This window comes from Anolis sagrei, chromosome 5 (assembly GCF_037176765.1).
Source record: "Anolis sagrei isolate rAnoSag1 chromosome 5, rAnoSag1.mat, whole genome shotgun sequence".
Taxonomy (NCBI): Eukaryota; Metazoa; Chordata; class Lepidosauria; order Squamata; family Dactyloidae; genus Anolis; species Anolis sagrei.
Window position 1 is genome coordinate 44,128,873 of NC_090025.1, and position 16,264 is coordinate 44,145,136.

The window sequence follows — 16,264 nt, forward strand, 5'->3', positions numbered from 1 at the left end:
GAATCAACCAGAATGTTCCCAATCTCTCTTGGACATCTCTGATCAGATACTCTCAAAATAAAAAAAAATACTGATCCTGAAATTCTTCAAGAACAGCATTCTCCAGAGTAAGACACAGGGCTTTGCCAAGGGGTGTTCCATTCCTGTGATATCTTGTTTGGAGGGAAATATGAAGCATATATATTTCTGCAGAGAATTTCTGTGTTGGTGATATTGCTCCTTAGATGAATCAAAGTTCCCCACCCTGTTGTGACTCTGAAGGTGAACAGTTCCATTTGTCACTTTACAGTCTAAGCCAGAATACAAAAGAAAGAGACCCTCTAGGCATCGTGTTCTATAAAGAGATGGAAGACATCTATAAAAAGGAAAAGAAAAAGAACAATCTTTCATGTCCAAAAAAGAGAGGTTGAGCTTAGGCTAGTTCATAACATATTGACCTTCAGTGAAGATTAACAGTGCAATCTATCTTAGAAATTGAACAGTGTCTTTTCCTGTGGAAGCTGTTTGCTGAATGATGCTCATGAAGTTTATTAAGGAGTCTTTCCATGAGCAGTATATTTCATTGTAGGTTTGTGTGGTAGAGGATCTGTCTTTCACTATGGCAAGCCTGATGGTGTGTTTATCAGTGTTGTAAGTCTAAAGTACTTCATATATGCTTTTTATTTGGAATGGTTTTCATCATATTGTTTAAAATATGTTATACCGTTTGGATATACAGTGAGCTGATTTTCAGAGACAGTTTCCTGGAAATATGGGGAATAAGATAAATAAATGTAAATTCATAAAGGAGGTCAAAAGAACATGAATATCTCCAGGCCGCCCTTGCCAAAGAGATTTGAGTCTTGCAAGAGTGGCATTAAACTGCAGAAAACTAGAAAACAAAGCACTGGAAAAAGGTGGAAGTTAACTAAAACTGTTGACAACCTATAAAGTTGTGATTAGATGTCCAGGAGATATGGAAGTTACAGTGGTAATCACAATAGGACAGTAGGTCATCTGGCGCCAATTTGGGTTTTCCAAACTGGCTTTTGGGCATCACTATACAACAGTGTAGAGCCAGTGTGATATTGTGGTTTGAGTGTTAGATTCTAACTTTAGAGACCAAGCTTCACATCCCTGCTTAGCCTTGGAAACCCACTGGGTGACCTTGCGACCTCATCAGATGGAACCCTTCACACAACAGACACTTCCAGTTGGGCTCTATGCTGAAAAGGGAGAGGAAGCAGTGCACAACAACAATGCAGCAACACATGACCTTCCCGTGTTGCCTTCCCAGCAATGGAGGGAAGCAGGCCGCTATGCTTTCCCCCATGGGATGATGGGCAAGGTAAAGCAGGCAATGCGGAGCATGGAGTTGTGGCTTCTCCATGCCACTGCCAGGAGCCCATGGATTCACCCCTATGCAGGGCAAGTCCATGGGCCTTTTTGATGATGTCCTTAGACAAGTCACATTCTCTCAGTCTTAGAGGAAAACAAAGCCGGAACAAATCTTGCAAAGAACACCAAGCTGCCTGTTAACTTTAGAGTTGCCATAATTCAGAAACAACTTGAAGGAACACAACAACAATATAACTGTGGCAATGCCAACGCAACTGTGGCAGAGTAAGCCAGCAGATGCTGAAGGTGTTACAGGGAAAAGATAGTCAGATATTAGAGAGAAGACTTGTGCGTTCCTCATGGCATGCACTGTGCCCTAAATTAGACTGCTATCCTCTGGAATAACTGAAATAGTGTAGGAATGGGAAGGATATTCAAATATTCTAACATTTAGAGCATCTCCCACCCTCATGTCTTTTAGGGAAAAAACTGTTTGGAATAGCTTTTAATTGAATTGTAACAGAAGCCTAGGGTTTTACAGTACTTTATGTCATTTTATCGCCATATGGGAATTTTTAGACTATTTTAATGTAATTTAATGGTAATTTTAATGTTCTACAAGGAAGTATTTATGTAACCAATTTGGGTTATCCTATCAATGGTTTTATATTATATTGTATGTTTTAATGATGTTGTAAGCCTCCTTGAGTCCATTGGAGAAAGGTGGCATAAAAATTCCCTAAATAAATAAATAACAAAATAAATAAATATTTGAATGCAGGAATTATAGCAAAGAGAAGATCAAGTGTGCTGTTAAAGGGAGGAAAGTATTAGCCTCATTTGATAAGTATAAGTTTGGGTGTTTTACCCCTTAAATAAATAAGTGCATTAGTCTTTTGCAAAAAGAACAACACTCTCCAGTATCTATCTTTTCTGCCAAACAAAATCTAACATTAAAAGACCAGCAAGATGTGTTGGGCATAAGCTTTTGCAGATTGCAGCCCACTTCATTATATGCATTATATGTTGCCTCACATGGCAGATGTTTGCACACATGGTTGGAGTAGGAGGAAATAGCTAGGGAGATAAGAGGGGAAAGAAATGTAAGAAGTACAAATATTTATCGTTATCTTAACTGACATTAAGAAATAGGGTGGGAACGCAAACACCCAAGCACAAGTATATTAGCATATATATTGTAATGAAAAGTTTGATAGCTTGAAGAAAGTTAAACTAGTTATAATATTCATTCTGTATTCCTGAAACAAATCACACCATGCTCCCCCACCCCTTCAATTGCTACTTTCCATTCTTACTTTCCTCTGAATTTTACCCTGTCAATCAGATGGCAGTCACTCTCTGGGGCTTTCTATGTCATTTTCATGGACTGGTAGCTTTTTGTCAGTAAAAAATTGACAGCAAATATTACAGTGATTTAATGAGAAATCCACTGGCAGTGCCTGTATGTGACTAAATACTAATATTATTGCAGTTATACTTTTATTTGTACTATGTTAGTAATGTGCATGAATACTTTATATGCTGTCCTTATATGTCCCTATATATGCTGTCCCACAATAACCCCTTAAGGCAACAATGCCGAAAAGCAGTGGTGACCCATGTTCACATGGCAAATTCTATGACCAAGCAGAGATTCCAGTTTGGGTGGAGGCCTTTTGCATTGCTCTATATTAATTCACCCAGTTGTTACTGTAAAAATGGTACGAAGTTTGGAACATACTAAAAAAAAACAATAGGGTGTGCATTTTCATGATAAGATTACTTCACAAGCTACCCAAGTCAGATGCCCAAATTTGTACTGGAATATGGCCACCCTAGCTGACTCTTCAACTGGCATATGTATGTGAAATATGTATTTATTTAAAGTATTTATATGTCTTCTCCCAACCTACAAGGGGTTCTGAAGGGATGCATCATGAATAAATGCAAAAAATATTCAGCAATTTAAAACATTTAATATAATAATAACAATTTGTTTTTGTACCCCACCTCCATCTCACCAGAGGGATTCGGGGCAGCTTACATGGGGATGAGCCCAATCAACATACTTAAAACATAACACACTAAAATACATAATCAACAGCATAAAACGGAATAAAACAACATTATAACAGAATATAAGAGCAACCATAGAGCCAACAACCAATGAACCTGAAATAATAATCAGTGTTTTAAAATACATTCAAATACACTTTTAACAATAATTTCAAACTATCTAAAAACAATCCTTAAATATAATTTCAAAACTAACAATGAAAGAAGCCATTTTAAAAGAACAAAGGTCATGTGGAATGACAGTGTTTTAGCAGCCCACTGGAAGCTCAAAATAGAAGGTGTGAGATTAACATCTTTTGGCAGGGAGCTCCATAATTTATAATTGGGATACTGCTAGAAAGCCCTATTACATGTGCATTGCCAACCTAACTTTACACAACATTGGACATTCAGCAGGGTCTTCTCTGAGAATCTCTCAAATGGGAAGAGACTGTGTTTGAGATATGCTGGCCTCAAGACATTTTGGATTTGTACATCAAAGCCAACACCTTAAATGAACCTTGGAGACAAACTGACAGCCAATATCATATGGTGTCTAAAATGCACACTACTACCAGTCTGGTTGCTGCATTTCATATAGGAAATAGGAAGATAGTAGGAGTCATTTTGCTTTTCTCAGGCAACAAAATTATTGGAACTGATTTTGATCTGTGAAAAGGTATTCATTCTTCATTTAATCTGAAAATACTTGTGGACCAATCATGGGCTCAGCAACTGTTTGTACACAATACCAGCTCAACAGATAATAGGGCTGCAGAGGAAATGGTGGCTGAGGACAGGACAGGGGGATGTCAAAACTACATACCATACACTACATGCTATATTTTCCATTGCTGCCACCATTTATTGATCCATAGGCCACCTCCTTGCTAGAATGTTCAAGAAGACAAACGAACTATTCAGATGAAATCAAAACAAGAAAATCATGTTTATTTTGTTCTTGAATCATGTATCTTTATACATAATGGTTTCGATAAACAGGATTTACTTATACAGAGGATTTTTTTTGTCGTGTCAGGAGAGACTTGAGAAACCACAAGTCACTTCTGGTGTGAGAGAATTGGCCGTCTGCAAGGACGTTGTCCAGGGGACACCCAGATAATTTTGATGTTTTATCATCCTTGTGGGAGGCTTCTCTCATGTCCCCACATGAGGAGCTGGAGCTGGTAGAGGGAGCTCATCTGCCTCTCCCCGAATTCGAACCTGCGACCTGTCAGTCTTCAGTCCTGCCGGCACAGGGGTTTAACCCAATACACCGCCGGGGGCTCTTATACAGAGGATGGTTTTATATCATGAGTTTCTTGCAAACAATGTTCCACACACAGGAATAGAAACAGGTTGTTTTAAACCTCTTGAATCCTCTTTCTCTGAGGCTTCAATACCAGCACTCTAAAACTATAGAGGCTGACTATATTTCTTACTCCTTCTCCTTGAAGGCTTTAATTACTTTCCTCAAAGAGGTATCTTTCTATTAACAGTTCCCAAATCCCTTCCTTCCTTTCCCCACCTTCAAATCTCCTAAACTAACTCCCTCTTCAAACTCCCAACTGACTATAATTCTGGCTGCATAGCTCTGTCTCCGCCAAAGCTCTTTTCCTCTGTCTCCGCCCATCTCTGGATGATAAGCAACTCCCTCCAATTTCATCAGCCAATCAGACTACACCAGCTATGAAGCTGCCTGAGCACTCCTCCCCGCTGCTCTCCTTAGCTTTTCCAAGCCAGGCCTGTTACTGCCTGTACACCAACCATGTAAGGTAGGCTAATCCGTTACAAGGGTTATACCACTTGCTTGATTTTAAAAATATACATAGTGGGGGACGTGGTTATGACTGTCAGAAAGCAAAGGGTTTTTGAACAGAATTTAGGGGTGTGGTCCCTCAAAAAAATTGAATAAAGGCTCAGTTCCTCCCAATAAAGTCTTTGCTGTTGGCCATGATTTACTGATAGTGAATGCCAGGCTTTTGAGAAGAAACCATCTTTGAAATGGACAATTGTCACATTTTTAAATTATCTGGATTTTGTACAGTGGAATTACTCTTTTTTTGTGGCACCCCCAGTGGCGCAACGGGTTAAACCCTTTTGCTGACAGGACTGAAGATCGATAGGTTGGAGGTTCGAATCCGGGTTGAGTGCAGATGAGCTCTCTCTGTCAGCTCCAGCTCCCCATGTGGGGACATGAGAGAAGCCTCCCACAAGGATGGTAAAACATCAAAAACATCTGGGCGTCCACTGGGAAATGGCCAATTCTCTCACACCAGAAGCGACTTGCAGCTTCTCAAGTCACTCCTGACATAAATAAAAAACCTCTTTTTTGTGAGGTTACACTATAAACTGAGCCCAAGCTATTAGGTTCACCTTAAAGCTAGTTAATCTTTTTAAAATTAATCTATTTGCTGGTTATAAATCTCAGTTTTTGTTTTGTTTTGTTTTGCTTTGTTTCATTCACTGGGATAAGGACGTCATCTTTCCATATATTAATTTGCCAGTCGTATTATTGAGCTATACATTTATTTGGTTGCCAGAGCAGCTTCCAGATATTATGTTAATAGAAATCCAGTCAGAGGCAGTTGGGGAGGAGGACAAAACCATTAAGAAAATGAAGATATTATAAGTAAGACAGGAAAAGAAGGTTCAAATCCATGCCAGAAATTATTAATTAAACTATAAACGATCTAATAGCTGATTATACTTAATGTAATTATTTGACTTGCTGATTCAGCTCCTATAAGCAGTATTAATAACCCCAATGAAATCATTATAGTATTCATCAAAGACGTACCTATAGTAGTCTGCTTCCACATAAGAAGATATTGCAGAATTCTACACTAGAAATGTCTTTTTCTAGTCAGGGTACAGCCTGCCTAGAGATGGGAAGACCTGAAAAAATGGGGAAAAAACAGGGTTTCCATTTTTTTTCAAACACCTTTTTAAAATGGGGGGCGATGTGTAGAATATGTTCATTTCCAGTGAGATATATATATATATATATATATATATATATATATGGATAGGAAAGAACATGTTCTACACATATTTTTCTGGAAAAAAATGACTTTGGGAAAAAAACGGGGGAAGGGGTGGGGACAGTTTGATCCTTTTGATCCTTCAGTTCTTCTGGGTTTTTTCCAGGTCTTTCCATCCCTAATCCTGTCAGAGCAAAAAGGCAATGCTGATCTGGAGTGGTGTACTCTGGATTAGCATTGTCAGAGGCCACCAAGCTGGCTTAAGACCGGATAGTGGCTGCATTGCACTGAATTGGTTTAGCACCACTCAACTGCAACTGCAATCTTATACCCTTCAATCTTATGTTTTTAGTGCCCCCCCCCCCCCCCAGCATGAAAATAGCACTTGGTCACTTGGTGCCAGGAATGACAATATCTTAAGGTGAAATTAAACAAAAGTTGCCACATCATCCTCAAGCTTCTCAACATTTCAATCAGACTTTAGTTCAAGGGATAAATGGATTCTTATCTCACCCAATACACAATAGTAGTGGCATGGCTAAGTCTTCTATAAAGGGATCTGAGCACCTCTGAGACTAACTGAAACAAGTTGGTAGTGCACACATCCCTTTGTACACTCATATAGACTGACACAGCTATATCTGTGAATGTCTGGTCTTCTGTGTTTGTGAAAAAAGAGATGAAAAGATGTGATTATGACAAAAATAGCTGGCTGCTAAAATAAATCAAAGAAACTCAAAACAACCCAAACTGTACCATCATCTTTTATTCATACTATAGCATTTCCCATATAACAGAATTTGCATTCTCCATCTCAAAAACAATTTATATAATTAGATATTGTGGGCTCTAAAGCACAGAGGACCTTCGTGAGAAATTATGTGAATTTGTCAATGTTAGAATAACCTCAGGGATTCCGGAAAATATCCAATGACATTTATGAGAGTGATTAAAGATATGGGGGGGGGGGGGAGGGACCTTGAAGTTAGGGAGGATTTTATATCTATATCTATCTTTCCATCTATCTACCTATTTTTCTATCATAGATAGTCCATCTATGATAGACATCCTATGAAGGATTCCCCAAGCACTATGACAGGTCTTACCTCTAGCATGAAACCAACAGGCTCAAAATAGATGGCTTCCAAGTTTATGATTTTAAAAGCCTTATAGAATGCACAGTGTTACTTTAGAAAGCAATGAGAAATATTGCAGTAATGATATTGCACTCCCAATAGATGTGTTAAAATGATATATGTGTCACCTAGAAAAGTTTCAATGCTGATATATATATATATATATATATATATATATAGAGAGAGAGAGAGAGAGAGAGAGAGAGAGAGAGAGAGAGTATTTGTAAATCATGCAGCCTGGACCTCCATCAATAATATTTTAGAGTCTTTTGTTATAAAATCGCTATGTTGCAGGGGAGTGATATAATCTAAAGAACAGGCTATTATTCTGTATATAAATTTTCAAAAAACTAAAATAATTATTTTCACAACTGGACTGAAATCTAAATATATGCACTTTTTTTTTAGTGGTAACCTTTTTTAGCAAATAAAAAGGGCTGAACCAATACATGTTGCTGTCTAAAGTTGACCAGCACCCAGCACCTCTCAACTTCCTTCTCTTGCTAAATGTCCTGCCTCTCAGCCCAAGCTACTTTACAAGAAAAAATTAGAAATGCTACCTTCCTAGACTATGCCTCTCAGACGTTCCCAACCAGCATGGCCAGTGGAGGAACTTTTCTCAGCTCTGGCCAAAAGATCATCATTAAGATAAAACTGGGGAGAAGATATGCTTTACCTTTTGCTGCTGAAAGAAACATGAACATTAATTGGCATGAAATGAAAAAAGAAAGCAATATAATTGTGCGCTACTGCACTGCTCTTCTGATGCATTGGGATGAGGGGAAGAGAGGAAAAGGTGGATTCAATGTAACTAATAGGCTGATGAGATCACAAACTAACATCTCTCATTTTTGACAACTGGACCAGAACCAAAGATTCTCAGTGGCAAAGAGCAAACAGGTGAACAACCAACTGAGAAACTAGCAGATACTATTAAGTGAGGGATTGAATGGATGAGGGAGTGTGAACAGTGGGAATGAAAGCAAATGGGAAGATCTTGGAAGAGAAGACTACATAAATGGACAGGTATATAAGGAACCAAGGGAACATACCCTTTATTTTTTATCCACCTTTTCTCCCAACCCTCTTAATAACTACACAGTAGGAGTGTACTCAATTGCTAGGGTTTCTTTTCTTGAAGCATGCAATAATAGCCATTTTCTTCCTGCTGCTAGAAAGACTTCAAAAACCAGTTTTTGAAGTCTGCTCACAATTTAGGACTTATTTTATGCAGAATTCTCATGTAGTTGTTTTACACAGAAAATGAATTTTTTTCTGCAGAGAAAATAATTTTCTTTTGCAGAACTTCTATATTTTGCACAGAAAATTCTACTTCCTGCATAAAAATGCTATTCTAAGTGCAAATGAATGACATACTAATTTTGCATGGAATGCTCCAAATACAGATCAGTACAGAAAATAACACTTCTGCATAGAGATATTATCTGCCAAAATGTGCAGGAAATATTGTTTTGTATGCAAAACAACCATTCACAAATTTTATGCAGAATAAATCTCAAATTGTGAAAAAAATGTCAGTCCAGGATCCTTTTCATCAGGATGTTTTGGCACTTGGAAAATATCCAATCTGAATATTTGAAAATATTTTTAACATTCTTTCCACATTATCAGCTAGATTGCAACAGCATGATCCAGCCAAAAGAAGCAGCAGCATGCTACAAACAACTCAGGCAAAAAAGAAAAGAAGAGGCCCAAACAGAAAGCTTGTTATTTGTCTTAATTTGCCCATTTTAAAAAATGCACATAAAGCATAACAACTAAGTGTAATTAATTAACACAAAATCCTACACAGACTTAATGCCAAATAGTAAGTCGCATTGATTCCAAGGGGGCCTTCTTTTGTACAGATCTATACAGATCTGCAGTGTGAAACAATATCAAGTGTGTCTTATATGCCCATTCCTACATAATAAAGGCTTTTACAAAGGTTTAAAATCCTTAGGATACTAATGCTATATATATATATATATATATATATATATATATATATATATATATTATATGCACACACACACACACACACACACATACAGAGAGAGAGAGTGCACCAACCCTTTCTGGCAGCTACTTTTCATATACAGACCCATGTTACAGCTGTCCAGACATAATTGGGTCGACCCAGATCTTGAAACAGTTTTCTGTTCTACATTCTCCAGAATTACCTAGCTACCATAGCCAGTGTTCATACTGGGAGCTGTCATGAAAGAAAGTAACTTTTTCCAAGCACTCGGATGACAACTCTACACAGTCAATTTTAGCAACCTGCAAGGCAAAACAATGATGACTCAGTACAAGACAAAAGGAAGATATTTTTTTCAGGAATTAGAAATCAAAATGTGTATCCATCTTGATGCTTTTCAGTGTGGAATAAAAGGTCTTGAAAAATAGATATGTGAGAGTAGTTTATTCGATGCTTAGACCATAGGTCTTTCACATACAAGTCAAGGCAAACAAATAAATACATGAACACCAGATTATCAAATACAATATAAAATACACCATAAAATCCTATAAATCATGAAAATGCTACATACATCGATAGCAAGAAAAATAGATATGTACACCAACAGTTCAACAGCGTACTCGCAGCCTGTTGAACTGAAAATTCAGTGAAAATTTCAACTGTACACAGTGGAACCTATGATGATCATGACTAACTTATTAATGGCTCTTTTTTAAGCACAATGAACCCTGATCCAACTCAATAAAGCTCCAAAATCATCCATCTTTGGGACATAGAATGATATGGATGAAGATTCATGTGTACTTGCAGGAATACTGTGGTTCCTTTCTAAATCTATTTTCTGGTTTTGTGTACATAGTTTTAGTTAAAGAAATAACAGTAACAATGACTGGCTATTTGTCAAGGCTTCTTCATCTCCACCTCCTCATTCTCTTAAAGAACTAATTAGCAGCCTCATCTGCTAGGCATGCATTCTGCTGGACCAGAGCCATAAGCATTTAATACTGCAATTCATTTCACCCAAATCAAAAAACCTCCTTACTTCACATTAACACATTAGTAAATGATGATATAGTGTAATTAATTTGTGGAGAACCAGCATGAAGTAGTAGTTTGAACACTGGGCTATGATGCTGGAAATCAGGATTTCAATCCCTGCTCCGCCATGAAAACCTATTGGTAGCCTTGGACACACACTCTCAGCAAAGGCAAATCCTGCCTGAATAAATGCTGCCAAGAAAACCCTGTAATAGGCTCACCTTAGAGTCAGTATCATTCAGAAACTACTTAAAGCCAAATCCTAAAACAAATACACATTTATACCAAAAGTACGAATCACTAAAACACATGATAACATATAAAATTTACAATTCTACAATAATCATTGAAAAACAACAGAGATTTAAAATTTAGGATAGAAATTACAGGTTTATTACCGTCAGCAGCCAGGATAACTAGTCATTTCCATTCCATGATATGCTCCTTATCTTTGCCTCCTTATATTTAAATGCCTGAGCACATAAAAAGAGGGGGTATTTTGATCTTTTTGAGGAGGGAGTTCCAGAGGCAGGGGGCTATCATTGTCACACACCAAGGCTGGAAAGGGCTCCTGGCACTCTGAACCAATCTCACACTCCAGTGTTCAATGTACAAGCAAAGCAGTTTATTAAAGAATCAATGTAGCTTCAGAAAAAAAGAATAAAAGTATTAGAAGTAATACAAAATAAAGTCTATGTAAAAACAGACACTTAGGCACCTTGCAAGCCACCAACTCTCACTGTCTCATGACATCCTGAATGCTAAATTCTAAGTGTCAATTGTGGCTACATCTTTCCTCTAAGGTATAATATCAGTTTTTCCCTACTGGAACTAAAGTGTAGAAAGTATGGGGAGTGGGGGATGTGTCCAAGTTCAAAAAAGAGACTCAATTTCAATTTCAAGTTTGAAAGACTGTATCTCCCAATATGAACCTATCTAGAGCTCTAAGGCCCTCAGGTGAAGTTAAATCCTGGTTATGGGACCAAGCATTTGCAAAATGATTCCCAGTGCAACAACGATTTCTCACTGCAATAATGAACAATGACAACTGGAATGGCTCCTGGAATATGCTTTTGGACTGTGTGATTTTTAAGTAATTATTTTAAATGATATGTTTTAATTATGTGATCTTAAAGTTTATGTTGTTTCATTTTTATATGTATTCAAGGGATCGAATTGTGCCTCTTCTATGTGCTGCCTGAGTCCCCTTCGGGGTGAGAAGGGTAGAATATAAATGTAGTCAATCAATCAATAAGATTTTTCAGTCCCACCACTCTCCCATAAATATTTAGTGGGGACAAGGGAAAGAGCCTTGTTCATTCCTGTTCCCAAGCTTTGGGATTCTCTTCCTCAGCTCCCTCCTTGCTCTCCTTCTTCCAACAAGTGAAAATGTTCATATTTTCTGTTGCACTCTTAGTATGCATTATCAGCATGACTAGATAATCTCAAATTGGAATATGAACTAGGAATGGCCAAGACGATGGAACGGTTGAGGAATTGAACAAGAAGACATTGTTTTTATAATTTTTATTGTTTATTGCTTTTTTGGTTTTAAATGTATTATGATGTGTTTCTTTTGTTTTTAACCGATGTATTTATATATGGCATCTAATTGTGCTGATTTGTACGCCACCCTGAGTCGCCTTCGAGCTGATATGGACGGGATAAAAGTAACATAAATAAATAAATAAATAAAATGCATTAGAATGACTTTTGGATTTCATTTGGTGTAAATTTACTTTCCAGTTGTGAGGAGCTTGATTTTCCATTGCAAAATGACAGAAAATGTCATATGTTTGCTTTCTTCCTGTTATCTCTCCATCACTGCATAAATTTGCTAAATCTGTTTCGAGGGTAGGGTTCAGCACTTTATTAAAGTTCAAATTAAAACCTGAAGTAGAGTCAGGGTCTCACTGAAATGGAAGCCACCTGCTGCTATTGAATCTAAAAAGCGCAGGGAAACAAAGAAATGAATTAATGTTGTCTTTCCTAGACTTTAATGGAAGGCAGGCAGCCATGGAGTCTGCAAACTGCCAGTGAAATGGTTGCACATAAAAGATAAGATGCCTATGCAGCCTCCTTGCCCACCTTGTGACTAAAATAAATGAAAGAATGACCCACCAATGAGAATGTTTATGACTTTTATTCTCCTTTCTACTCCCCCCCCCCACTGAAATCAATTTATTTTCCATCAAATTGAATGAGAATACTTGGGGGGGGGGGGTGGAATAATTTTTCAGCTCAGTGTCAATTTGTATGGAGTGTCAAAGCCTTCGATATTTCACCAACACCTCTTCAGTCTTGTATCTTACTACAATAAATCCATTAAGGAGATAAAGACAGAAAAGCTGCACACTGCCTTTAACTGATAGTGTTAGAAGTGCTCATGATCTCCAGCCATTTTTTAAGGGTGCCATTACTTACCATTCTCCATCCCACAAGTAAGATAAAGGTCTTAAAGTTTCCATTTGTTGGTTGTTGCTGTCCACAGTATTCTGATACTAAGAAGATTATCATATTACCTTTTAACACTGGCTGCAGCCTTTCCATCCATGTGTGAAATGTCATCTTACTGCATGATGCCCCATAGATGGAGAGTCAATTTTGAAATATGGACAACTGACATGTTTAGCCTCCTGACTGCACTTCAGAATTACATTACTTCTGAGCACAAGCTTGCTAATGTTGTAGCTTGGTCATATTCTATCTAGTGTTATTTTTCTGCTTATACATATTATCTATCTCTCACCGCCATGCTCCCCTCCCCCCTCCCAAGCCACAGCTTTTACATATCATCTGTCCAAAATTTCAATTCTTCTTGTGGCGGTAACTTTCCTTCTTTATTTTTTAATCCTTTTTCGATAAATTTTCTCCATACATCATCAAAATTACTTTGTTTCCATATACCTCTTTTAACTTTTAATATACATGTCAACTTATCATTTATTTCAATGCTTCCTTATACCACTCCTCTATTTGTTTTTTTATTTCTTTTTTCCAATTCCTTGCTATAAGCAGTCTTGCTATTGTTAATAAATTTGTTATCGCATCTTTATCCTCTTTTTTCAATTGTTTATTATTATATAATGATAATAAAGCTATACTAGGACTTCTTTCTATTTTAATATTCATTATATTTTCTATTTCTCTAAATATTTTCCCCAAAAAATTATTTACATATTTACATTGCCACCACATATGTATATATGTTCCTGATTCTTGACATCCTCTCCAGCAATTTTTTGAATAGTTTTTATTTATATTTGCTATTCTTACTGGTGTTAGGTACCATTTCCATATTGACTTATAATAATTTTCTTTAACCCATATTGATAAATATTTTAGATGTCTTTGTCTCCATAATTGTTGCCACTCTGTTTCATTTATTTTTATCCCTAAATCTTCTTCCTAGACCTCCCTGAGGATGTTATTTTTTGTTTATCCTTTCTTTATTTCAATTATTATCTTATATATTTTACTAGTTATTCCTTTCAAATTTTCATGCACCTCTACAACCCTTCCATTTTGTATTATTTGTTCAAATTGGTTAAACTTACTTCTGTTTTTATTATTTTTCCTTAATTTTTAAACCATTGTTCTAATTGTATAAAATGGAACCATGTCAATTTTATTTCTCTAAATTCTTACATAATCGTTTCCTTCTTCATTCCAACCTTTATCCAATCCCCTATTTTGTCTTTTAAAAATTCCCTTAACTTTTTATCCATTACTTTTTAAAGATTTTTGGGAAATTTCTTTTCCATTACAATTGGGGTTATTACTGAACCATCAGTTATTAACATTCTCCTATATTTGTTCCATACATCTAGTATGTTGCTCAACATTGGGTTTCTAATTTCCCTAGTTTCTTTTCTCGGAAACTCTTTAAAAAATATATTCCAAATTTCTTCCTCCACTTTTTCCGAATCCTTTTTTAGCCAATCTACTCCCTCTTTTTTTATCATTCTTTCTATAGCCAATCTTAATCTGCTCGCTTCATAATATTTTTTAATACTAGGGAGTGCTAATCCTCCCTCTTTTTGTGATGTGTACAATAACTGTTTGTTTAATTTATTTCTTTTACTACCATTACAATATTTATTTATCATTTGTTGCCATCTATTTAGCTCTTCTGTAATTTGAAGTGGCAACATCCTAAATATAAAATTTATCTCCATGATTCTGGCATCTCATCTCCTTTCATTATTCCATTATACAGTTCTAATAGTTTTGGTTGGAATCAATACTTCTCAAAAGTATTCTGTTCCCAGGTCATCCAGACCTGGAGCTTTCCCAGCTTTTAAATTCTTAATAACTTCCTCTATTTCTGTCTTCTTAATAGGTTGTGTGGAGATTGGTAAATGGAGATGAAAAAATATATACATACTACTTGTCTGTACATAAAGTTTATACAAGAATAGATTATATTTTTTTTGTTTCTAAAAACATGTTAAGTAAATTGTTAAATGCTGATATTGGAATTATCAAGATTTCGGATCATGCCCTGGTGTCAATTGAGATTTCCTTGAAATGTGATTATGATAAAATGAGGAGGTGGAGATTGAATACAAAAATTTTGAATTATACAGAGATTATGGATAGAGTGAAATCGGAATGGCAAGAAATTTGGGGATTTATTGAAAAGGATGTATCAAAAGGAGTGCTATGGGATACAATGAAAGCGGTGGTGAGAGGGTTATGTATAAAAGAGACAATTAATCTCAAAAAAAGGCAAGAAGAAAGGAAAAGGAATTTAGAAAAAGAAATAGAGCAGCTTGAAAAAGAATATGTAATAAATAGAGATACAAATTTATGTAAGGTTGAGAGCTAAAAAAGAGGAATTGGATAAAATGGAAATATATGAAGTACAAGAACATTTAATATATTTAAGAAGGATTTTTTTTAAATTTAGTGATAGGAATTCAAAGATGTTAGGCAAATCCACGTTAAAAAAAAGAAAATGGAAGGTATAATAAATATGATAAAAGATAAAATGGTTAAAATATGTAGATCTATGAAAGAAAAATTGAAGGTTTTCGAAGAGTTTTACAATGAACTATACCAAACAAAAGCTAGCTCCATAGAAGCAATTAGGAAATATGTGGAGGAAAATTAGGAGAGTAGGTTGGAAGAGAAAGACAAAGAATTATTGGAACTTGGTCATATTCTGAGTGCTTGGAGGATAAAGAGTTCTGGAATAGATTTGGAGGGTAGAAGTGGCTGTCGAGAGTTGTTTTGGAATCTCCTGGCAGTTCCCATGGGATTGGAGAAAGCAGTATCAGTTCTCAAATTATTTGCCAGACATGCTGGCTGATAGAAATGTGAGAGACAAATGTTTGTCCAGCTCAAGGTGCTTGAAACTTCAAAGGCAGAGCAGTGAAAAAAAGACTTGCTTTCCCCAGCAGCTTAGAAATAAGGAGAGGGAAAGCAGGTGTGTGAGGAATGATGTAATGGGAGGGATTGATGCATTTTAAGTGGTTTTCTGCTAGTACACACCTTTGTGAGAGCAACGTTGTATTCAGGTGAACAGCTCTCGGTTCCTGGTCCTACATTTTTGGATTCATGTATTCAAGTTTCTAAGTTTGTTCCTGTTTCTAGTTTCATGTGTGGTATAGGTTGCCTGCATTGGATTCATGCTATCATGTTTATGGATACATCTGTGGATTGATTCCTGGGAGTGTATTTGAAAGGATTTTGGAATCTTAGCTATCTTGGAAATAACTTTTTGAACTTTGATTTTCCTTTTTAGA